Below are 24,378 nucleotides of genomic sequence, written 5' to 3'. Positions count from 1 at the left end.
GACATCTTCAAGAGGAAACTAGATAGTTTCCTGCAAGGAGTGCCGGACCAACCGGGCTGTGGTGGGTATGTGGGCCTGCGGGCCGCTCCAAGCAACAGCCTGGTGGACCAAACTCTCACAAGTCAAGCCTGGCCTCGGGCCGGGCTTGGGGAGTAGAACAACTCCCAGAACCCCATCAACCAGGTGTCAAGCAGGAGAGTGAGGGAGGGAGGGGAGGGGGGAGGAGACGGACATAGAGAGAGTGTGAGTGTACTCACCTAATTGTGCTTGCAGGGGTTGAGCTTTGGCTCTTTGGTCCCGCCTCTCAACTGTCAATCAACTGGTGTACAGATTCCTGAGCCTACTGGGCTCTATCATATCTACATTTAAAACTGTGTATGGAGTCAGCCTCCACCACACCACTTCCTAATGCATTCCATTTGTCAACCACTCTGACACTAAAAAAGTTCTTTCTAATAACTCTGTGGCTCATTTGGGCGCTCAGTTTCCACCTGTGTCCCCTTGTGCGTGTGCCCCTTGTGTTAAATAACCTGTCTTTATCTACCCTATCAATTCCCTTGAGAATCTTGAATGTGGTGATCATGTCCCCCTAACTCTTCTGTCTTCCAGCGAAGTGAGGTTTAATTCCCGTAGTCTCTCCTCGTAGGTCATACCTCTCAGCTCGGGTACTAGTCTGGTGGCAAATCTTTGAACCTTTTCCAGTTTAGTCTTATCCTTCACTAGATATGGACTCCATGCTGGGGCTGCATACTCCAGGATTGGCCTGACATATGTGGTACACAAAGTTCTGAATGATTCTTTACACAAGTTTCTGAATGCTGTTCACATGTTGCCAAGCCTGGCATATGCCGCTGATGTTATCCTCTTGATATGGGCTGTAGGAGACAGGTCTGGCGTGATATCAACCCCCAAGTCTTTTTCTTTCTCTGACTCCTGAAGAATTTCCTCTCCCAGATGATACCTTGTATTTGGCCTCCTGCTCCCTACACCTATCATCATTATATTACATTTGGTTGGGTTAAACTCTAACAACCACTTGTTCGACCATTCCTGCAGTTTGCCTAGGTCTTCTTGAAGCCTCAAACAGTCCTCTTCTGTTTTAATCCTTCTCATAATTTTGGCATCGTCCGCAATCATTGAGAGAAATGAATCTATACCCTCTGGGAGATCATTTACATATATCAGAAACAAGATAGGACCGAGTACAGAGCCCTGTGGGACTCCACTGGTGACTTCACGCCAATCGGAGGTCTCACCCCTCACTGCTTCCTATTGCTTAGATACTCCCTTATCCACTGGAGCACCTTACCAGCTACACCTGCCTGTCTCTCCAGCTTATGTACCAGCCTCTTATGCGGTACTGTGTCAAAGGCTTTCCGACAATCCAAGAAAATGCAGTCCGCCCAGCCCTCTCTTTCTTGCTTAATCTTTGTTACCTGGTCATAGAATTCTATTAAGCCAGTCAGGCAAGATTTACCCTCCCTGAACCCATGTTCAGGGAGGGTAAATCTTGCCTGACTGGCTTAATAGAATTCTATGACCAGGTAACACGTGTGTGTGTGTGTGTGTGTGTGTGTGTGTGTGTGTGTGTGTGTGTGTGTGTGTGTGTGTGTGTGTGTGTGTGTGTGTGTAGCCGGGTTCATGGTAGGCCTCACTGTTATCACTGTCACCATCATTACCCTTCACCATCCCGTCACCCGCAACACCTCACAGTTACCGTGCCAACAGCCTCACAGTGACACCATCCTCTCAAGTCAACCCCACCCCCCGCCTGCCCCTCATGTGGGGGTGGCCTCATACGTCCCCCACACCTCACACTAGTGCAGGAGACCCGCACGTGGCCGCAGGAGACCCGCACGTGGCCGCAGGGGACCCGCACGTGGCCGCAGGGGACCCGCACGTGGCCGCAAGGGACCCGCACGTGGCCGCAGGAGACCCGCACGTGGCCGCAGGAGACCCGCACGTGGCCGCAGGGGACCCGCACGTGGCCGCATGAGACCCGCACGTGGCCGCAGGGGACCCGCACGTGGCCATAACACTGCTCATACAAGTGGTTGGGCACCATTCCTTCCCTCCGTCCCATCCCAAATCCTTATCCTGACCCCTTCCCAGTGCTATATAGTCGTAGTGACTTGGTGCTTTCCCCCTGATAGTTCCCTTCCCTTCCTCATCCTATTGCATAATAATTTTAAAATAAATATTTGTATATAAGTATGTGAATATAGACTCGGTACAGAAAGTCTCACTGTGTCGTATAGACTCGGTACAGTAAGTCTCACTGTGTCGTATAGACTCGGTACAGTAAGTCTCACTGTGTCGTATAGACTCGGTACAGTAAGTCTCACTGTGTCGTATAGACTCGGTACAGTAAGTCTCACTGTGTCGTATAGACTCGGTACAGTAAGTCTCACTGTGTCGTATAGACTCGGTACAGTAAGTCTCACTGTGTCGTATAGACTCGGTACAATAAGTCTCACTGTGTCGTATAGACTCGGTACAGTAAGTCTCACTGTGTCGTATAGACTCGGTACAGTAAGTCTCACTGTGTCGTATAGACTCGGTACAGTAAGTCTCACTGTGTCGTATAGACTCGGTACAGTAAGTCTCACTGTGTCGTATAGACTCGGTACTGTAAGTCTCACTGTGTCGTATAGACTCGGTACAGTAAGTCTCACTGTGTCGTATAGACTCGGTACAGTAAGTCTCACTGTGTCGTATAGACTCGGTACAGTAAGTCTCACTGTGTCGTATAGACTCGGTACAGTAAGTCTCACTGTGTCGTATAGACTCGGTACAGTAAGTCTCACTTTGTCGTATAGACTCGGTACAGTAAGTCTCACTGTGTCGTATAGACTCGGTACAGTAAGTCTCACTGTGTCGTATAGACTCGGTACAGTAAGTCTCACTGTGTCGTATAGACTCGGTACAGTAAGTCTCACTGTGTCGTATAGACTCGGTACAGTAAGTCTCACTGTGTCTTATAGACTCGGTACAGTTTCGTATAGACTCGGTACAGTAAGTCTCACTGTGTCGTATAGACTCGGTACAGTAAGTCTCACTGTGTCGTATAGACTCGGTACAGTAAGTCTCACTGTGTCGTATAGACTCGGTACAGTAAGTCTCACTGTGTCGTATAGACTCGGTACAGTAAGTCTCACTGTGTCGTATAGACTCGGTACAGTAAGTCTCACTGTGTCGTATAGACTCGGTACAGTAAGTCTCACTGTGTCGTATAGACTCGGTACAGTAAGTCTCACTGTGTCGTATAGACTCGGTACAGTAAGTCTCACTGTGTCGTATAGACTCGGTACAGTAAGTCTCACTGTGTCGTATAGACTCGGTACAGTAAGTCTCACTGTGTCGTATAGACTCGGTACAGTAAGTCTCACTGTGTCGTATAGACTCGGTACAGTAAGTCTCACTGTGTCGTATAGACTCGGTACAGTAAGTCTCACTGTGTCGTATAGACTCGGTACAGTAAGTCTCACTGTGTCGTATAGACTCGGTACAGTAAGTCTCACTGTGTCGTATAGACTCGGTACAGTAAGTCTCACTGTGTCGTATAGACTCGGTACAGTAAGTCTCACTGTGTCGTATAGTGAGAATTATGACGTCCAGTTCTTCGTATCAGTTATCGAGACAAATAAATGAGCAACCTGTCCTCTTAAAAATAACGTCGCTTTTGGCCGTTTGTCCGTATGGCCGAATATGGACGTAATTTGAAAATAAAAAAAAATAATATAAATTTTGGATTTTTTTTTCAACAACAGTAAGTTAAGGGTCCTCTGATAGGTTAGGTGGGCAGGAAATTCTCATAAAGTTTCAAAACGTTACGAAAAACGTTAATGGAAAGAATCCACTTCTAACCTTACCGAGTAAGCCGGACGACTCAAACAGAAAACGGAACAGTACGTCACTTTTGTGAGTCGATTTCATTTCAAATAACGTCCAAATTTGGCCATAGCGCCGCGCATACCAGCCAAAAGTGACGTTATTTTTAAGAGGACGGGTTGTTATAACAACAATTCAAGAAAATACAGTTGTATAAACCTAGTGAGCCGGTCAGAGCGGGGGACACGTACAAAATATCACCAGGGGCCTGATGGCTGAGTGGACAGCGCTCGGGATTCATAGTCCTGAGGTTCCGGGTTCGATCCCAGGTGAAGGGGGGAAACAAATGAGCAGAGTTTCTTTCACCCTGATGCCCCCTGTTCACCTAGCAGTAAATAGGTACCTGGGAGTTAAGACTGCTTCCTGGGGGTGTGTAACAAAAAGGAGGCCTGGTCGAGGACCGGGCCGCGGGGACGCTAAGCCCCGAAATCATCTCAAGATAACCTCAACATACCACCGTCAGTCTCCCAAACACTGGAAATATCCCAACCGTTCTAATCAACATTTTTTTATACGTTCAATTCATTTGGTAAAATTTCCCCAGAGACTTGGGAAGACAGGAGAGGGGGGAGTGCCGTGTTGGGGGGGGGGGGGCGCTGATAACTTCACTCTCAGTGGACTGTCCTCCCTGGGGGAGGGGGGGGGGGGGGTTCGGTGATAAGGTGAACAGCTCTCCCCAGTGGTGGCTCCCACTGCACCCTTCCTGCTCCCTCCCACACCACCACCCCCCCACGTTGTGTACACACACACACACACACACACACACACACACACACACACACACACACACACACACACACACACACACTAATATACATATATATTCTTCTGGTGACTGCCGTTCCTATTGCTGGGTCATTCGGTCCAGCTTCTGCATTGGCCCGGGGTCTTGAAGTGGGTAGAGTGTAACTGTGTATCAACTGCGATACAAAAAAAGATGAGTACATTGCAAAAATTAACCTCTTCCCCCCCCCCCCCCCCCCCCCCCGACCAAACAAAATTCCTGGGGGTCACGATTGACACAACAGCCGAATTAAAAACGAAAGTAAACAAACTGATCGAAATTGTCAATGCGAAAACGTCCGGACTTCACCTCTCAAAAATCACTGGAGAACACGAACTCGGCGATGTCTACGGAAACATCAAAACCCACAAACCTGGGAACCCACCGAGGTCAATCATCAGGCAGAGACCAACGCCCACGTACTAGCTGGCTAAGCGACTCAACTCGCTGTTGGCGCCCTACGAGTGCGTTTACGTGGTTGATACCTGGTTGATGGGGTTCTGGGAGTTGTTCTACTCCCCAAGCCCGGCCCGAGGCCAGGCTTGACTTGTGAGAGTTTGGTCCACCAGGCTGTTGCTTGGAGCGGCCCGCAGGCCCACATATACCTGGTTGATGGGGTTCTGGGAGTTGCTCTACTCCCCAAGCCCGGCCCGAGGCCAGGCTTGACTTGTGAGAGTTTGGTCCACCAGGCTGTTGCTTGGAGCGGCCCGCAGGCCCACATATACCTGGTTGATGGGGTTCTGGGAGTTGCTCTACTCCCCAAGCCCGGCCCGAGGCCAGGCTTGACTTGTGAGAGTTTGGTCCACCAGGCTGTTGCTTGGAGCGGCCCGCAGGCCCACATATACCTGGTTGATGGGGTTCTGGGAGTTGCTCTACTCCCCAAGCCCGGCCCGAGGCCAGGCTTGACTTGTGAGAGTTTGGTCCACCAGGCTGTTGCTTGGAGCGGCCCGCAGGCCCACATACCCACCACAGCCCGGTTGGTCTGGCACTCCTTGGAGGAATAATCTAGTTTCCTCTTGAAGATGTCCACGGTTGTTCCGGCAATATTTCTTATTTAGCTTAAGTTCGGCGAAGAAATTCGTTGACCTGTTGAGAGGATCACGGGGCGGAGGTGTAAGAGCCTCCCTGGAGGTGTAGTCACTGTTCACTAATGTGCCCGTGGACCAGACTATTGGAATGATGATGGACGGAGGGTATCGAGATCCCACTAGCACTCCTCTGGACATACCAGAGAGCATGTTAAGAAACCTGCTTGATGCTTGCACTAAAGAGGCGCCCTTCTTAAGTCCTGACGGACCAATGTATAAGTAAGTGGACGGCGTCGCCAGGGGCGCCTCGCTGGGTGTCTTGTTCACGAACTTTTACATGGGAACTATTAAGCAGAGTTCTGGTCTAGTTGGACCTAAAACCCGCCATCTACTGCAGGTATGTCGACGACATATTTGTACAAGTCCCCGATACCGAACGACTGTTGCAGTAAGGTTTCGAGCAATACTTAATTTTAAACTTCACTTCTGAGATGGAGAGTGTAAGCTGCCCTTCTTAGATGTAGCAGTCATGGAAAGGAATGGCAGCTTTCATCATACAGAATATACTAAGGAGATAAACAGAGATGTGCCTTAAGGCTGACAGCGACTGCCCAGAGAGATACAAACAGAGGGTTGTGAACGCTTATGTCGCCCGAGCTCTCACTCACAGCTCTGGGTGGAAGCAGGTAGATGAGGAGTTATGTAGAATAAGGTAGATTCTGGTCAACAATGGTTTCTCCAATGGTTATGTCGACGACAAAATAAAAAGGAAGTTGTCGAGGTGAGGAACAAGCGACGGAACAACTAATATCACAATCCCCGTAATCTAATAAAACTGTTCTACAGAAACAACTTCTACACGGCCAACAAAGCAGAGAGAGAGCCGTAAAAGAGATCACTGAGAGGACCGTTACCCCCAACTGACGTCAACCAAAAGATAAAACTAACAATATATTATTAGAGCAAGAAAACTGCCAACCTGCTAATGAAGAATTTTCCCGACACCAAGAAAAACCCCTTGAGAGAGACCAACGTTGTCTACGCCTTCACATGCCCACTTGGGGATTGTCAGCCCCAACGATCACAGTATATAGACAAGACAACAACGTCTCTCTCTCTAGGCGTTTAACAAACCACAAACAACAGGGCTCCATCAAGGAACATCACCACACACACAAGACGATCACCAGGGGTATTTTGACGAGCAACACCGAAATAATTAATAGATACAATGACCACAGAAGATTAAACATCAGTGAAGCGCTGCACATCAAGAACTCTAGACCAGCCATCAATAACCAGCTAATACACAGTTACACTCTACCCACTTCAAGACCCCGGGCCAATGCAGAAGCTGGACCGAATGACCCAGCAACAGGAACGGCAGTCACCAGAGGAACATAAACTGCTAACATATATTCTTGATTTACTACCCCATTAATTATATTCATTAAGAAACGTTCCTATATACGTGAAGAAAGCAATGCTCCTGTGGATTGTGAACGAAGGAAATCACAGATTATAAAAACGCCCCCCCCCCATACACACACACACACACTCAGTGTGGAAATTGAGTGCCCAAATGAGCCATAGAGAAATTAGAAAGAATTTTTTCAGTGGCAGAGTAGTAGACAAATGGAATGCATTAGGAAGTGATGTGGTGGAGGCTGACTCCATACACAGCTTCAAGTGTAGATATGATAAGAGCCCAGTAGGCTCAGGAACCTGTACACCAGTTGATTGACAGTTGAGAGGCAGGACCAAAGAGTCAGAGCTCAACCCACGCATGCACAATTAGGTAAGTACACTCACTCACTCTCTCCAGAGTATACATCAAGTCTGTATTGGGAAATACAATGTATACAGGCCAAGCATAAGGCATAATACAAATCCCACGAGAGACAGAACAAACTACATTACCAAAACTTAACAGAAACAGCAAACACTTCTTAATAAATGCCATAGCAAAATCTTTACTGTAGTACTGAAGACACAGTACAACTGTGAACCAGACCGAAGACCGACAACCCCAACTAAGTCTTCACAAAGTCCACACAACAGCAGACTCAGCCATTAATCCCATGGTCTCTGCTCCGAGCCCTCGGGCATAAAATTATATATTCATTAAACATAGCAAAAATACTTGTAGCGGAGGCTCTAAATATTTTATGGAGGCGACGAGACACTGGAGTTATAGAACACTCTCAGACCCAGGGTACGTCTGGGGTAGACCAGGGTACGTCTGGGGTAGACCAGGGTACGTCTGGGGTAGACCAGGGTACGTCCGGGGTAGACCAGGGTACGTCCGGGGTAGACCAGGGTACGTCACGGGTGGACCCCGGGGTACGTCTGGGGTAGACCAGGGTACGTCTGGGGTAGACCCAGGGTACGTCTGGGGTAGACCAGGGTACGTCCGGGGTAGACCAGGGTACGTCAGGGGTAGACCCCGGGGTACGTCTGGGGTAGACCAGGGTACGTCCGGGGTAGACCAGGGTACGTCACGGGTGGACCCCGGGGTACGTCTGGGGTAGACCAGGGTACGTCTGGGGTAGACCAGGGTACGTCTGGGGTAGACCAGGGTACGTCTGGGGTAGACCAGGGTACGTCCGGGGTAGACCAGGGTACGTCACGGGTAGACCCCGGGGTACGTCTGGGGTAGACCAGGGTACGTCCGGGGTAGACCAGGGTACGTCACGGGTGGACCCCGGGGTACGTCTGGGGTAGACCAGGGTACGTCTGGGGTAGACCAGGGTACGTCTGGGGTAGACCAGGGTACGTCTGGGGTAGACCAGGGTACGTCCGGGGTAGACCAGGGTACGTCACGGGTAGACCCCGGGGTACGTCTGGGGTAGACCAGGGTACGTCTGGGGTAGACCCCGGGGTACGTCTGGGGTAGACCAGGGTACGTCTGGGGTAGACCCCGGGGTACGTCTGGGGTAGACCCAGGGTACGTCTGAGGTAGACCAGGGTACGTCTGGGGTAGACCCAGGGTACGTCAGGGGTAGACCAGGGTACGTCTGGGGTAGACCAGGGTACGTCCGGGGTAGACCAGGGTACGTCACGGGTAGACCCCGGGGTACGTCTGGGGTAGACCAGGGTACGTCTGGGGTAGACCCCGGGGTACGTCTGGGGTAGACCAGGGTACGTCTGGGGTAGACCCCGGGGTACGTCTGGGGTAGACCCAGGGTACGTCTGAGGTAGACCCGGGTACGTCTGGGGTAGACCCAGGGTACGTCAGGGGTAGACCAGGGTACGTCTGGGGTAGACCCAGGGTACGTCAGGGGTAGACCCCGGGGTACGTCTGGGGTAGACCAGGGTACGTCTGGGGTAGACCCAGGGTACGTCTGGGGTAGACCCAGGGTACGTCTGGGGTAGACCAGGGTACGTCTAGGGTAGACCCAGGGTACGTCTGGGGTAGACCAGGGTATGTCTGGGGTAGACCAGGGTACGTCTGGGGGTACACCAGGGTACGTCTGGGGTACACCAGGGTACGTCTGGGGTAGACCAGGGTATGTCTGGGGTAGACCAGGGTACGTCTGGGGTACACCAGGGTATGTCTGGGGTAGACCAGGGTACGTCTGGGGTACACCAGGGTACGTCTGGGGTAGACCAGGGTACGTCTGGGGTACACCAGGGTACGTCTGGGGTAGACCAGGGTATGTCTGGGGTAGACCAGGGTACGTCTGGGATACACCAGGGTACGTCTGGGGTACACCAGGGTACGTCTGGGGTAGACCCAGGGTACGTCTGGGGTACACCAGGGTACGTCTGGGGTAGACCAGGGGTACGTCTGGGGTAGACCCAGGGGTACGTCTGGGATAGACCAGGGGTACGTCTGGGGTAGACCAGGGTACGTGTGGGGTAGACCCAGGGTATGTCTGGGGTAGACTCAGGGGTACGTCTGGGGTAGACCCAGGGGTACGTCTGGGGTAGACCCAGGGTACGTCTGGGGTAGACCCAGGGTACGTCTGGGGGTAGACCCAGGGTACGTCTGGGGTAGACCAGGGTACGTCTGGGGTAGACCCAGGGTACGTCTGGGGGTAGACCCAGGGTACGTCTGGGGTAGACCAGGGTACGTCTGGGGTAGATCAGGGTACGTCTGGGGTAGACCAGGGTACGTCTGAGGTAGACCAGGGTACGTCTGGGGTAGACCAGGGTACGTCTGATGTAGACCAGGGTACGTCTGAGGTAGACCCAGGGTACGTCTGAGGTAGACCAGGGTACGTCTGGGGTAGACCAGGGTACGTCTGAGGTAGACCAGGGTACGTCTGGGGTAGACCCAGGGGTACGTCTGGGGTAGACCAGGGTACGTCTGGGGTAGACCAGGGTACGTCTGGGGTAGACCAGGGTACGTCTGGGGTAGACCAGGGTACGTCTGAGGTAGACCAGGGTACGTCTGGGGTAGACTAGGGTACGTCTGAGGTAGACCAGGGTACGTCTGGGGTAGACCAAGGTACGTCTGGAGTAGACCCAGTGTACGTCTGGGATACACCAGGGTACGTCTGGGGTAGACCAGGGTACGTCTGGGGTAGACCAGGGTACGTCTGGGGGTAGACCCAGGGTACGTCTGGGGGTAGACCCAGGGTACGTCTGAGGTAGACCAGGGTACGTCTGGGGGTAGACCCAGGGTACGTCTGGGGTAGACCAGGGTACGTCTGGGGGTAGACCCAGGGTACGTCTGAGGTAGACCAAGGGTACGTCTGGGGTAAACCCATTTAGACGAGTCCAAGGGGGGGAGGGGGAGTACCCGCGCGAGAGTCGCTATTAAAGTAAACTTCTCAGTGAGAAGCTCTTCACAGAACTACCAATCATCGAACCCCTCGAGTCATTTGGAGTCGAGCCGCGTACCCACCTCACCGCTTGTTGAGAACTACGTCCCAGAGCATTCCAGGCGCTGCCTTAATCGACTGAGCTACGACATGGTCAAAAGAATTGAAACCAGAAGTTCTACTGAAGTTACTTGGATCCTGCAGCCTCTCCGAGACACAAACCAGGGTTTTACACAACTCCCCCCATGCACTCGAGCTCTATTAATAAGCTGTTGATAGCTATAAGATATCAATAAGCTGTTGATAGCTATAAGATATCAATAAGCTGTTGATAGCTATAAGATATCAATAAGCTGTTGATAGCTATAAGATATCAATAAGCTGTTGATAGCTATAAGATATCAATAAGCTGTTGATAGCTATAAGATATCAATAAGCTGTTGATAGCTATAAGATATCAATAAGCTGTTGATACCTATAAGATATCAATAAGCTGTTGATAGCTATAAGATATCAATAAGCTGTTGATACCTATAAGATATCAATAAGCTGTTGATAGCTATAAGATATCAATAAGCTGTTGATAGAGTCCTGATCCGTCCCGACCTCTTACTAGATAGCTCCAGGCATGATAACAGAAGTTAATGTCTATGCGGCTACGGGACGCCAAAACGGACGAGGATATCTTCATGAGGTTATCTTGGGATGATTTCGGGGCTTAGCGTCCCCGCGGCCCGGTCCTCGACCAGGCCTCTACCCCCCAGGAAGCAGCCCGTAGCATCTGTTTAACTCCCAGGTACCTATTTACTGCTAGGTGAACAGTCGCATCACAGAGTGAAAGAAACTCTGCCCATTTGTTTTCGTCTTCGCCAGGGATCGAACACGGAACCTTAAGACTACGAATCCGAAGCGGTGTCCACTCAGCTGGCAAACCCCCCGTCAGAATGTATGGGACAAACACGTTCCTAAATAAATATAAAGTTTTGTTCAATTTTAATCAAACTTTATGTTCAGTTTTAATCAAACTTTATTGACAAGTTGTATATAAAAAGGGTTTTATCTGGCCCAAGTTTCAGCATCGTAGCCTAAATAGATAAGGATAAAAAAAATCATTTTCAAAGAATGCTCAAAATGTTCGAAGATTAACATCAAACACAAGTGTCAACTGATATCACTTCTATAAACATTCTGCTATCACAAAAGCATCTGATAAAGAATTTAAGTTCTTATTTTTATCAAACTATATAATATTGTTTTTTGAAGGGGGGGGGGAGGTTCGTTTATTTTTATCAAGTGATTTGGATGGAACTTACTGAACGTTACTTACTTACTTACTGAACTTACACGTTAGTGAACGCATGTCTGTCTGTAAAGGAGCCAAATGTGAAGTAAATCGGTCATGTTAACCTCAGCCACTGATGCCAGAATCTTTGACTTCATGTTGAACAAATCCACAAGAGCCGTGACGAGGATTCGAACCTTCGTGTGAGTGTTTTGACTTCATGTTCTTCAAGTAAGTAATTTACAACTACAAACTGGATCTACTCTAATTTATTAATCAATTTACGTGAAACTTACACCTTATATGTAGATTTTTTTGCTCTACAAACTCAGATATTTTTTTCATAAGGCCATTTATCGATTTTATAAACATTTATATACATAATTATGTTGCATAATTTTTGTGGGAGTTGCGGATATTTGTATTGGTAAAATTAAACACAGGATAAAAAAGCTTTATGAAAGTCTTTATTATATGTTATTGTGCTATCTGAGTGTCATAGAAATGATTTCAGTTAACATTTATGTTTTAAGTTAATTTTTGAAAATATGGAAAATTTGTTGAAAAAAAAATAAAAAAATCTGCCTTTCTATTAAGGCTGCGAAGTTGAAACTTAGACCAGTTGGAGCCACTCTCATATACAACCAGTCAATAAAGTTTGATTGAAATTGAACAACTTTTAATATTCGCATGTTAGATCCCCTTAGAGTGCACCAGGCAGGTCACTACCTGTAGAGTGCATGGGTCCCTCTGTGAGTGTATCTGAAACACTCAAGTGTAATCTTTTGAGTTGAGGGATATGTTGTTATCCAGTCTTGAAGCGACCTAAGGTTAAACCCGCCAAGACTGTGACACTCTGGGTAAAGGCTGAGTGAACATGTTTGGTTTGGTTGTGATGGCAAGCACCAAATCTACACAGTAAAATAACAACGTACTGGAGTGAACGATATGGAAGAAAATGCAGAATAGAACCAGTGAAGAGCAGAGGTGCCACAGGCACAATCAGAGAACACTGTATAAACATCAGAGGTCCGCGGTTGTTCAACGTCCTCCCAGCGAGCATAAGAAATATTGCCGGAACAACCGTGGACATCTTCAAGAGGGAGATAGTTTCCTCCAAGGAGTGCCGGACCAACCGGGCTGTGGTGGGTATGTGGGCCTGCGGGCCGCTCCAAGTAACAGCCTGGTGGACCAAACTCTCACAAGTCAAGCCTGGCCTCGGGCCGGGCTTGGGGAGTAGAAGAACTCCCAGAACCCCATCAACCAGGTGTCAACCAAGCACTGAGTCTAGCGAGGGTGACCAGGTCAACTGGTGGTCAATATGCAGGTGACATCAAGAGACGCGCTGCTCACTTCCTCGCGAATATGAGCCATAAAACTCCCACCCTGATAGTTTACTCCCAGTGTAAGGCAATATACCCGAGCATGCCAAGCCCGCCCCCGGCCCGCCCTCGCCACCCAGCCCGCCCTCACCACCCGGCCCGCCCCCCGCCCGCCCTCGGTCACAACCATCCGTCAATATCGCACAAACCACATCAACATCCCCCACAACAGCATCCTTTTCCTCACATTTCCCCGCCCACCGCCATCACTCAATCACTCCGCCCATTATCAATTTATCTCCTCTCCCCCGCCCACCACCCACGGCCCCGCCCACCACCCAGCGACCCCGCCCACCACCCACGCCCCCTACTTGATACCTGGTTGATGGGGTTCTGGGAGTTGTTCTACTCCCCAAGCCCGGCCCGAGGCCAGGCTTGACTTGTGAGAGTTTGGTCCACCAGGCTGTTGCTTGGAGCGGCCCGCAGGCCCACATACCCACCACAACCCGGTTGGTCCGGCACTCCTTGGAGGAAACAGTCTAGTTTCCTCTTGAAGATGTCCACGGTTGTTCCGGCAATATTTCTTATAGTCGCTGGGAGGACGTTGAACGTTGGACCTCTGATGTTTATACAGTGTTCTCTGATTGTGCCTATGGCACCTCTGCTCTTCACTGGTTCTATTCTGCATTTTCTTCCATATCGTTCACTCCAGTATGTTGTTATTTTACTGTGTAGATTTGGGACCTGGCCCTCCAGTATTTTCCACTTGTATATTATTTGGTATCTCTCTCGTCTCCTTTAGAGCGAGTACATTTGGAGAGCTTTGAGACGATCCCAATAATTTAGGTGCTTTATCGCGTCTATGCGTGCCGTATATGTTCTCTGTATTCCCTCTATTTCAGCAATCTCTCCTGCTCTGAAGGGGGAAGTGAGTACTGAGCAGTACTCAAGACGGGACAACACAAGTGACTTGAAGAGTACAACCATTGTGATGGGATCCCTGGATTTGAAAGTTCTCGTAATCCATCCTATCATTTTTCAGAGAACTTTGGTGCTCTTAACTTCACAGTCTATCCTTTTATTATTAAAATTGAATTTATTGAATAGGCCTTCTCGCTTGTTGTTTCTCTTGGGCCTACTACCGTTATTAATGTTAGTTTGCACTTCAATGAGCTTGTGGTCCGAGTACGTAGTGTCAGAGACAGTAATGTCTCTGATTAGCTCATCATTGTTCGTGAATATCAGGTCCAGCGTGTTCTCGTTCCTAGTTGGTTCTGTAATCAGCTGACTGAGCAAGAATTTGTCACAGAATCTCAGTAGTTCTCTGACCTGTGATTGGTTATTTCCAGGTTGACTTCCTGCTATAATGTTATTGTTAACTATTCTCCATTATAAACTGGGTAGATTGAAGTCTCCAATGAAGATAATATCTGGTACTGGGTTTGCTAAGTTGTCAAGGATATTCTCTATTTTGTGGATCTGTTCAGTGAATTCCTCAACTGTTGCATCTGGCAGTTTGTATATTAGAATAATAATTAGATTTATATTTTCTACCCTGATTCCAAGTACCTCTACCACCTCATTGGTCGAGTTCAGGAGCTATGTCCATGCCAGTTCCTCTTTAATATACAGACCTACTCCTCCACTTGACCTAATTACTCTGTCACATCTATATAGATTACAATCTGGGATCCAGATTTCACTATCCATGTACTCTTTTGTGTGGGTTTCTGTAAGTGCACCAGATATTGAGTTTGATTCTATTATTAGGCCATTTATGAACTTCATTTCTTAATTTTTTATTTTAGGCCTTGTATGTTTGCAAATATGAATGATTTCCCATATTGCATTACACATGTGATGGGCTTTGGTAGTTCTCCCCTCTCTCCACCATAGTCCAGGTGTGTTGTTTTGGTAGTGGTTCGTCCTGTGTTGGTCAACCCGTTCTCGCACTTTCATACAGTCAATATTGACTTATAAATAAGTGCATATGCGACATACTAATTTATTGTGAATATTTTAGTTTACCTTGAAAAAGGTTCATAGAAAACTCACGTGGAATTCCGGTCACTAAAGATTGTAAATTTTTTTGTCACTAATTGAAAATTTACATAATTTAGGGTGGAAGTATCTACACCCTAACTTGGGGGGCCACGTAGCCTGGTGGATAGCGCGCAGGACTCGTAATTCTGTGGCGCGGGTTCGATTCCCGCACGAGGCAGAAACAAATGGGCAAAGTTTCTTTCACCCTAAATGCCCCTGTTACCTAGCAGTAAATAGGTACCTGGGAGTTAGTCAGCTGTCACGGGCTGCTTCCTAAGGGTGGAGGCCTGGTCGAGGACCGGGCCGCGGGGACACTAAAGCCCCGAAATCATCTCAAGATAACCTCAAGATAACCCTGTTCCAGAACGGCATGTACCCCTCGCCCAACATGTTCCTGCATTTTCGAGGATGCCGAAAAGTAGTTTGCACCTAATTTCCCATATCTGCATATTCCTTGTGCATAGAATTTGCAAATATTCTAAGTTTTAATTTTTTCATGATATTTATACTTTTGCCTGTCTTGGCCGCCTCTTTAATAGAGCCATCTCCGTTTTTCGCCCCAATTCCTTTGTTTATGCACTCTATCCCACTGTTGCTCTCATTGACTATTGCCTGGCTCTGCAATATTGCTGTTTTGTACCACCATCTTGAGGTTATCTTGAGATGATTTCGGGGCTTTAGTGTCCCCGCGGCCCGGTCCTCGACCAGGCCTCCACTCCCAGGAAGCAGCCCGTGACAGCTGACTAACTCCCAGGTACCTATTTACTGCTAGGTAACAGGGGCATTTAGGGTGAAAGAAACTTTGCCCATTTGTTTCTGCCTCGTGCGGGAATCGAACCCGCGCCACAGAATTAAGAGTCCTGCGCTCTATCCACCAGGCAACGAGGCCCCTGCCCTCTCCCTCCACACTACTGCTGCGGTTCTCTAAACTACCTGTTCCTGAGTTTTGGTCGATATCCAGTGTTGCTTCACAGTCCGCATATATCACTGGCAGCTTGTCTGTGAATGTTAACCAGTGTGCCTCGGGTATAACATTCATCAGTTATGGTGGCCCATATTAACTTGTCATTGTTGCAAATCCAGTATATTTCTTGGCTGTTTGTGCATGCTGTAGATAATTCTGCACTTTGTGAAATGTTGCGTTACAGACGCAACACTTGACGCCTGCAGTACGTCTTCCACATGGTACATAACACTTGCCACACACCTCCATTGTCTTATGTATTGTATTTGTGCTTTAGTGTATGTATCCCTTGTTGACTTTAGTCATTTTCCGCCCAGCCCACCACCCACGACCCCACCCACGCCCCGCCCACCACCCAGCGACCCCGCCCACCACCCAGCGACCCCGCCCACCACCCACGCCCCGCCCACCACCCAGCGACCCCGCCCACCACCCACGCCCCGCCCACCACCCAGCGACCCCGCCCACCACCCACGACCCCGCCCACCACACCACCCACGACCCCGCCCACCACCCAGGCAGCAGGCGTGGCAGTGTGCAACACTTCCTGGCGAATGTCAATAATTGCAAGTGTTGGCGCCAGGGGTATAATGTTGGCGCCAGGGGTATAATGTTGACGCCAGGGGTATAATGTTGGCGCCAGGGGTATAATGTGCTCAGTTAGTGGGGATAATGACACCACTTTATCCTGCACGCGGCGCACCTAATGTGTCTCGCTGTGTTGTGTTTGATGTGTGGAGCGGCCAGGTGTGTCCCCCCCCCACACTCACCACACCTGTCTGGTATCACTGTGTGGGTGTATACTCACCTAGTTGTGCTTGCGGGGGTTGGGCTCTGGCTCTTTGGTCCTGCCTCTCAACTGTCAATCAACAGGTGCACAGGTTCCTGAGCCTACTGGGCTCTATCATATCTACACTTGAAACTGTGTATGGAGTCAGCCTCCACCACATCACTGCCTAATGCATTCCATCTGTTAACTACTCTGACACTGAAAAAAGGTCTTTCTAACGTCCCTGTGGCTCATGTGGGTACTCAGTCTCCACCTGTGTCCCCTTGTTCGTGTCCCACCTCCGTGTTGAATTGTTGATTTGTATCTACCCTGTCAATTCTTCTGAGTTTTGTATGTAGTGATTATGGGCCAGATTCCCGAAGCAGTTACGCAAGCACTTACGAACCTGTACATCTTTCCTCAATCTTTGACAGCTTTGGTTACATTTATTAAACAGTTTACAAGCATGAAAACTTGCCAATCAACTGTTGTTATTGTTATAAACAGCCTCCTGGTGCTTCGGAGCTCATTAACTGTTTAATAATTGTAAACAAAGCCGCCAAAGATTGAGGAAAGATGTACAGCTTCATAAGTGCTTGCGTAACTGCTTCGTGAATCTGGCCCCTGGTTTTAAGTGACTGGAAACAATCGCTTCACCATATTTCCTGTTGCTCAATGACAGATTTGATTGACATGTTAGTAGTCTTGAGCTACGTGTGGCGGAGTGGTCTTCACGCTGCACTTGTTTGTACAGGATAACACGTGGTGATGGTAGTGGTACAAGGACAGTGTCCGGGGTACACAGTAGTGGTACAAGGACAGTGTCCGGGGTACACAGTAGTGGTACAAGGACAGTGTCCGGGGTACACAGTAGTGGTACAAGGACAGTGTCCGGGGTACACAGTAGTGGTACAAGGACAGTGTTCGGGGTACACAGTAGTGGTACAAGGACAGTGTTCGGGGTACACAGTAGTGGTACAAGGACAGTGTCCGGGGTACACAGTAGTGGTACAAGGACAGTGTCCGGGGTACACAGTAGTGGTACAAGGACAGTGTCCGGGGTACACAGTAGTGGTACAAGGACAGTGTTCGGGGTACACAGTAGTGGTACAAGTACAGTGTCCGGGGTACACAGTAGTGGTACAAGGACAGTGTCCGGGGTACACAGTAGTGGTACAAGGACAGTGTCCGGGGTACACAGTAGTGGTACAAGGACAGTGTCCGGGGTACACAGTAGTGGTACAAGGACAGTGTCCGGGGTACACAGTAGTGGTACAAGGACAGTGTTCGGGGTACACAGTAGTGGTACAAGGACAGTGTCCGGGGTACACAGTAGTGGTACAAGGACAGTGTTCGGGGTACACAGTAGTGGTACAAGGACAGTGTTCGGGGTACACAGTAGTGGTACAAGGACAGTGTCCGGGGTACACAGTAGTGGTACAAGGACAGTGTTCGGGGTACACAGTAGTGGTACAAGGACAGTGTTCGGGGTACACAGTAGTGGTACAAGGACAGTGTCCGGGGTACACAGTAGTGGTACAAGGACAGTGTTCGGGGTACACAGTAGTGGTACAAGGACAGTGTTCGGGGTACACAGTAGTGGTACAAGGACAGTGTTCGGGGTACACAGTAGTGGTACAAGGACAGTGTCCGGGGTACACAGTAGTGGTACAAGGACAGTGTCCGGGGTACACAGTAGTGGTACAAGGACAGTGTTCGGGGTACACAGTAGTGGTACAAGGACAGTGTCCGGGGTACACAGTAGTGGTACAAGGACAGTGTCCGGGGTACACAGTAGTGGTACAAGGACAGTGTCCGGGGTACACAGTAGTGGTACAAGGACAGTGTCCGGGGTACACAGTAGTGGTACAAGGACAGTGTTCGGGGTACACAGTAGTGGTACAAGGACAGTGTCCGGGGTACACAGTAGTGGTACAAGGACAGTGTCCGGGGTACACAGTAGTGGTACAAGGACAGTGTTCGGGGTACAGTTTGGCTTAACATAACTCTGCGTTATGTTTCGTTAGGAAATATATTTCACTAAAGTAGTACTTGGATGTACCTGGATGAGGTTCGGAGAGTTTTTCTCCCCCTAAGGCCGTCCCAGGAGTTGTTATTCCTTTGGACCTCAGTTCATGGCCTATCATGTCATGGTCATGTTTATCAGTCCTTGTGGGCCCACCCTGGCCGGGCCCGTGTGGGCCCACCCTGGCCGGGCCCGTGTGGGCCCACCCTGGCCGGGCCCGTGTGGGCCCACCCTGGCCGGGCCCGTGTGGGCCCACCCTGGCCGGGCACGTGTGGGCCCACCCTGGCCGGGGCCGTGTGGGCCCACCCTGGCCGGGCCCGTGTGGGCCCACCCTGGCCGGGGCCGTGTGGGCCCACCTTGGCCACCTCAGAGGGTGCGTGTGTCAGCCTCTCTCCAGCGTCACTATAGAGGGTAATCTCCTCCCTTCAGTATACCAGTACCTCCACAACACAAAAGTTTCTCATTTAAACTTTTAATTGGTAATATTATCTTAAGTTTTATATATGCGTGTTCCCGTATCTCTTGCAAGAGTAGAGGTCCACTGCTAAACTCCCCTCCACCCCGGTCTCTCTCCACAACCCCATCCTGCTGGATACCTGGTTGACGGGGTTCTGGGAGTTGTTCTATTCCCCGAGCCCGACCCGAGGCCAGGCTTGACTTGTGAGAGTTTGGTCCACCAGGCTGTTGCTTGGAGCGGCCCGCAGGCCCACATACCCACTACAGCCCGGTTGGTCTGGCACTCCTTGGACGAAACAATCTAGTTTTCTCTTGAAGATGTCCACGGTTGTTCCGGCAATATTTCTTATCCTCGCTGGGAGGACGTTGAACAACCGCGGACCTCTGATGTTTATACAGTGTTCTCTGATTGTGCCTATGGCACCTCTGCTCTTCACTGGTTCAATCTTGCATTTTCTTCCATATCGTTCACTCCAGTACGTTGTTATTTTACTGTGTAGATTTGGGACCTGACCCTCCAGTATTTTCCACGTGTATATTATTTGGTATCTCTCTCGTCTCCTTTCTAGAGAGTACATTTGGAGAGCTTTGAGACGATCCCAATAATTTAGGTGTTTTATCTCGTCTATGCGTGCCGTATATGTTCTCTGTATTCCCTCTATTTCAGCAATCTCTCCTGCTCTGAAGGGGGAAGTGAGTACTGAGCAGTACTCGAGACGGGACAACACAAGTGACTTGAAGAGTACAACCATTGTGATGGGATCCCTGGATTTGAAAGTTCTCGTAATCCATCCTATCATTTTTCTGGCTGTCACAATACTTGCTTGGTTATGCTCCTTAAACGTTAGATCGTCGGACATCATTATTCCCAAATCCTTGACATGTTGCTTTCCTACTCTGGGCAAATCCGATTGTGCTTTGTACCCTGTATTATGTTTCAGATCCTCATTTTTACCGTACCTGAGTACCTGGAATTTAGCACTGTTAAACATCATGTTATTTTTTGCTGCCCAGTCGAATTTTTTTTTAAATATCTGCTTGAAGTTTTTCAATGTTTTCCGCAGAGGTAATTTTCCTGCTGATTTTTGTGTCATCTGCAAAGGATGACACGAAGCTGTGACTTGTATTTTAGTTTATATCTGATATGAGAATAAGGAACAGCAGTGGTGCAAGGACTGTACCCTGAGGTACAGAGCTTTTAACTCCGCTTGGACTCTATTTTATATGGTTGACTGTTACTCTTTGTGTTCTGTTCGACACAAAACTGAGTATCCAGCGTCCTACTTTACCAGTTATTCCCATTAACCTCATTTTGTGAGCTATCACTCCATGGTCACATTTATCGAATGCCTTTGCGAAGTCCGTGTATATCACTTCATCATTCTGTTTTTTCCGCTAATGCCTCAGTGACTTTGTCATAGTGGTCAAGTAGCTGTGAGAGGCATGATCTTCCTGCTCTAAATCCATTTTAGCCTAGATTGTGAAGGTCATTGGTCTCCATGAAACTAGTGACCTGACTCTTAATCACTCTCTCAAATACTTTTAATGTGTGGGACGTTAGTGCAACTGGTCTATAATTCTTTGCCAATGCTTTGCTCCCTCCCTTGTGTAGAGGGGCTATGTCTGCTGCTTTAAGTGCATCTGGTATCTCCCCCGTGTCCAAGCTCTTCCTCCACACTATACTGAGTGCCTGTGCTACCGGCACTTTGTATTTCTTTATAAATATTGAATTCCATGAGACTGGACCTGGGGCCGAGTGCATGGGCATATTGTCAATTTCTCTATCAAAATTTGCCACGCTCGTGTTGATATCAGTTATATTTACAGGTGTTTGGATATCACGCATAAAGAAGTTGTCCGAATCTTCCACTTTCATGCTGAGTATCGGAGTGCTAAACATGTCCTCATACTATTTTTTTAGGATTTCACTAATTTCTTTGTCATCCTCCGTGTATGAACCTTCACTAGGGTCTAGAGACTAGATTCTAGGTCAAGAGTTGGGCAAACACCACACCTTATTAAACACTTAACTATCAATGAAGACAAGCTGCACGCACGCACGCACGCGCGCACACACACACACACATACACACACACACACACACACACACACACACACACACACACACACACACACACACACACATGGGTGGAAACTGGAAACTCAGATGAGTCACAGAGATGTTAGGAAGTTTTCTTTTAGCGTGAGAGTAGTGGGAAAATGGAATGCACTTAAGGAGCAGGTTGTGGAAGCAAACTCTATTCATACTTTTAAAATTAGTTATGATAGGGAAATGGGACAGGAGTCATTGCTGTAAACAACCGATGGCTGGAAAGGCGGGATCCAAGAGTCAGTGCTCGATCCTGCAAGCACAAATAGGTGAGTACACACACGAGGGCGCCATACCTGCATCATACTGTGGTGTCACCTGCACCATACTATGGTGCAGGTGACACCATACTTTGGTGCAGGTGACACCGCAGTATGGTGCAGGTGACACCACAGTATGGTGGGTGACACCATACTTTGGTGCAGGTGACACCGCAGTATGGTGCAGGTGACACCACAGTATGGTGGGTGACACCACAGTATGGTGCAGGTGACACCACAGTATGGTGGGGTGACACCACAGTATGGTGGGTGACACCACAGTATGGTGGGTGACACTACAGTATGGTGGGTGACACCACAGTATGGTGGGTGACACCACAGTATGGTGGGTGACACTACAGTATGGTGGGTGACACCACAGTATGGTGGGTGACACTACAGTATGGTGGGTGACACTACAGTATGGTGGGTGACACCACAGTATGGTGGGTGACACCACAGTATGGTGCAGGTGACACCACAGTATGGTGAGTGACACCACAGTATGGTGCAGGTGACACCACAGTATGGTGGGTGACACCACAGTATGGTGCAGGTGACACCACAGTATGGTGGGTGACACCACAGTATGGTGGGTGCCCCCACAGTATGGTGCAGGTGACACCACAGTATGGTGAGTGACACCGCAGTATGGTGGGTGCCCCCACAGTATGGTGGGTGACACCACAGTATGGTGCAGGTGACACCACAGTATGGTGCAGGTGACACCACAGTATGGTGCAGGTGACACCACAGTATGGTGGGTGACACTACAGTATGGTGGGTGACACACCACAGCATGGTGGGTGACACCACAGTATGGTGGGTGACACCACAGTATGGTGGGTGACACACCACATTATGGTGGGTGACACCACAGTATAGTGGGTGACACCACAGTATGGTGGGTGACACCACAGTATGGTGGGTGACACACCACAGTATGGTGGGTGACACCACAGTATGGTGGGTGACACCACAGTATGGTGGGTGCCCCCACAGTATGGTGGGTGACACCACAGTATGGTGCAGGTGACACCACAGTATGGTGGGTGACACCGCAGTATGGTGGGTGCCCCCACAGTATGGTGGGTGACACCACAGTATGGTGCAGGTGACACCACAGTATGGTGGGTGACACCACAGTATGGTGGGTGACACCACAGTATGGTGGGTGACACACCACAGTATGGTGGGTGACACCACAGTATGGTGGGTGACACCACAGTATGGTGGGTGACACACCACATTATGGTGGGTGACACCACAGTATAGTGGGTGACACCACAGTATGGTGGGTGACACCACAGTATGGTGGGTGACACACCACAGTATGGTGGGTGACACCACAGTATGGTGGGTGACACCACAGTATGGTGGGTGACACACCACAGTATGGTGGGTGACACACCACAGTATGGTGGGTGACACCACAGTATGGTGGGTGACACACCACAGTATGGTGGGTGACACCACAGTATGGTGGGTGACACCACAGTATGGTGGGTGACACCACAGTATGGTGGGTGACACCACAGTATGGTGGGTGACACCACAGTATGGTGGGTGACACACCACAGTATGGTGCAGGTGACACCACAGTATGGTGGGTTACACCACAGTATGGTGCAGGTGACACCACAGTATGGTGGGTGACACCACAGTATGGTGGGTGACACCACAGTATGGTGCAGGTGACACCACAGTATGGTGGGTGACACCACAGTATGGTGGGTGACACACCACAGTATGGTGGGTGACACCACAGTATGGTGGGTGACACACCACAGTATGGTGGGTGACACCACAGTATGGTGGGTGACACCACAGAATGGTGGGTGACACCACAGTATGGTGGGTGACACCACAGTATGGTGGGTGACACCACAGTATGGTGGGTGACACACCACAGTATGGTGCAGGTGACACCACAGTATGGTGGGTTACACCACAGTATGGTGCAGGTGACACCACAGTATGGTGGGTGACACCACAGTATGGTGGGTGACACCACAGTATGGTGCAGGTGACACCACAGTATGGTGGGTGACACCACAGTATGGTGGGTGACACACCACAGTATGGTGGGTGACACCACAGTATGGTGGGTGACACACCACAGTATGGTGGGTGACACACCACAGTATGGTGGGTGACACCACAGTATGGTGGGTGACACCACAGTATGGTGGGTGACACCACAGTATGGTGGGTGACACCACAGTATGGTGGGTGACACCACAGTATGGTGGGTGACACCACAGTATGGTGCAGGTGACACCACAGTATGGTGGGTGACACCACAGTATGGTGGGTGACACCACAGTATGGTGGGTGACACCACAGTATGGTGCAGGTGACACCACAGTATGGTGGGTGACACCACAGTATGGTGGGTGACACCACAGTATGGTGGGTGACACCACAGTATGGTGGGTGACACCACAGTATGGTGGGTGACACCACAGTATGGTGGGTGACACACCACAGTATGGTGCGTGACACACCACAGTATGGTGGGGTGACACCACAGTATGGTGGGTGACACACCACAGTATGGTGGGTGACACACCACAGTATGGTGGGTGACACACCACAGTATGGTGCAGGTGACACCACAGTATGGTGGGTGACACCACTACCCGACACTGGCCGCTGGTATACGGCCAACAT

General features: G+C 49.6%; 1 protein-coding gene across 3 annotated transcripts in view; it reads right to left on the bottom strand.

The window, feature by feature from the left end:
• Window positions 1-24,378, bottom strand: part of LOC123773592 (uncharacterized) — a 633,080-nt gene that overhangs the window by 258,803 nt on the left and 349,899 nt on the right. The gene's annotated exons all lie outside the window — the stretch shown is intronic.

Source organism: Procambarus clarkii, chromosome 72 (genome assembly GCF_040958095.1).
Source record: "Procambarus clarkii isolate CNS0578487 chromosome 72, FALCON_Pclarkii_2.0, whole genome shotgun sequence".
NCBI classification, from domain to species: domain Eukaryota; kingdom Metazoa; phylum Arthropoda; class Malacostraca; order Decapoda; family Cambaridae; genus Procambarus; species Procambarus clarkii.
The sequence above is the reverse complement of the archived record's forward strand: the minus strand, read 5'-3'. Positions and strand labels throughout refer to the sequence as shown.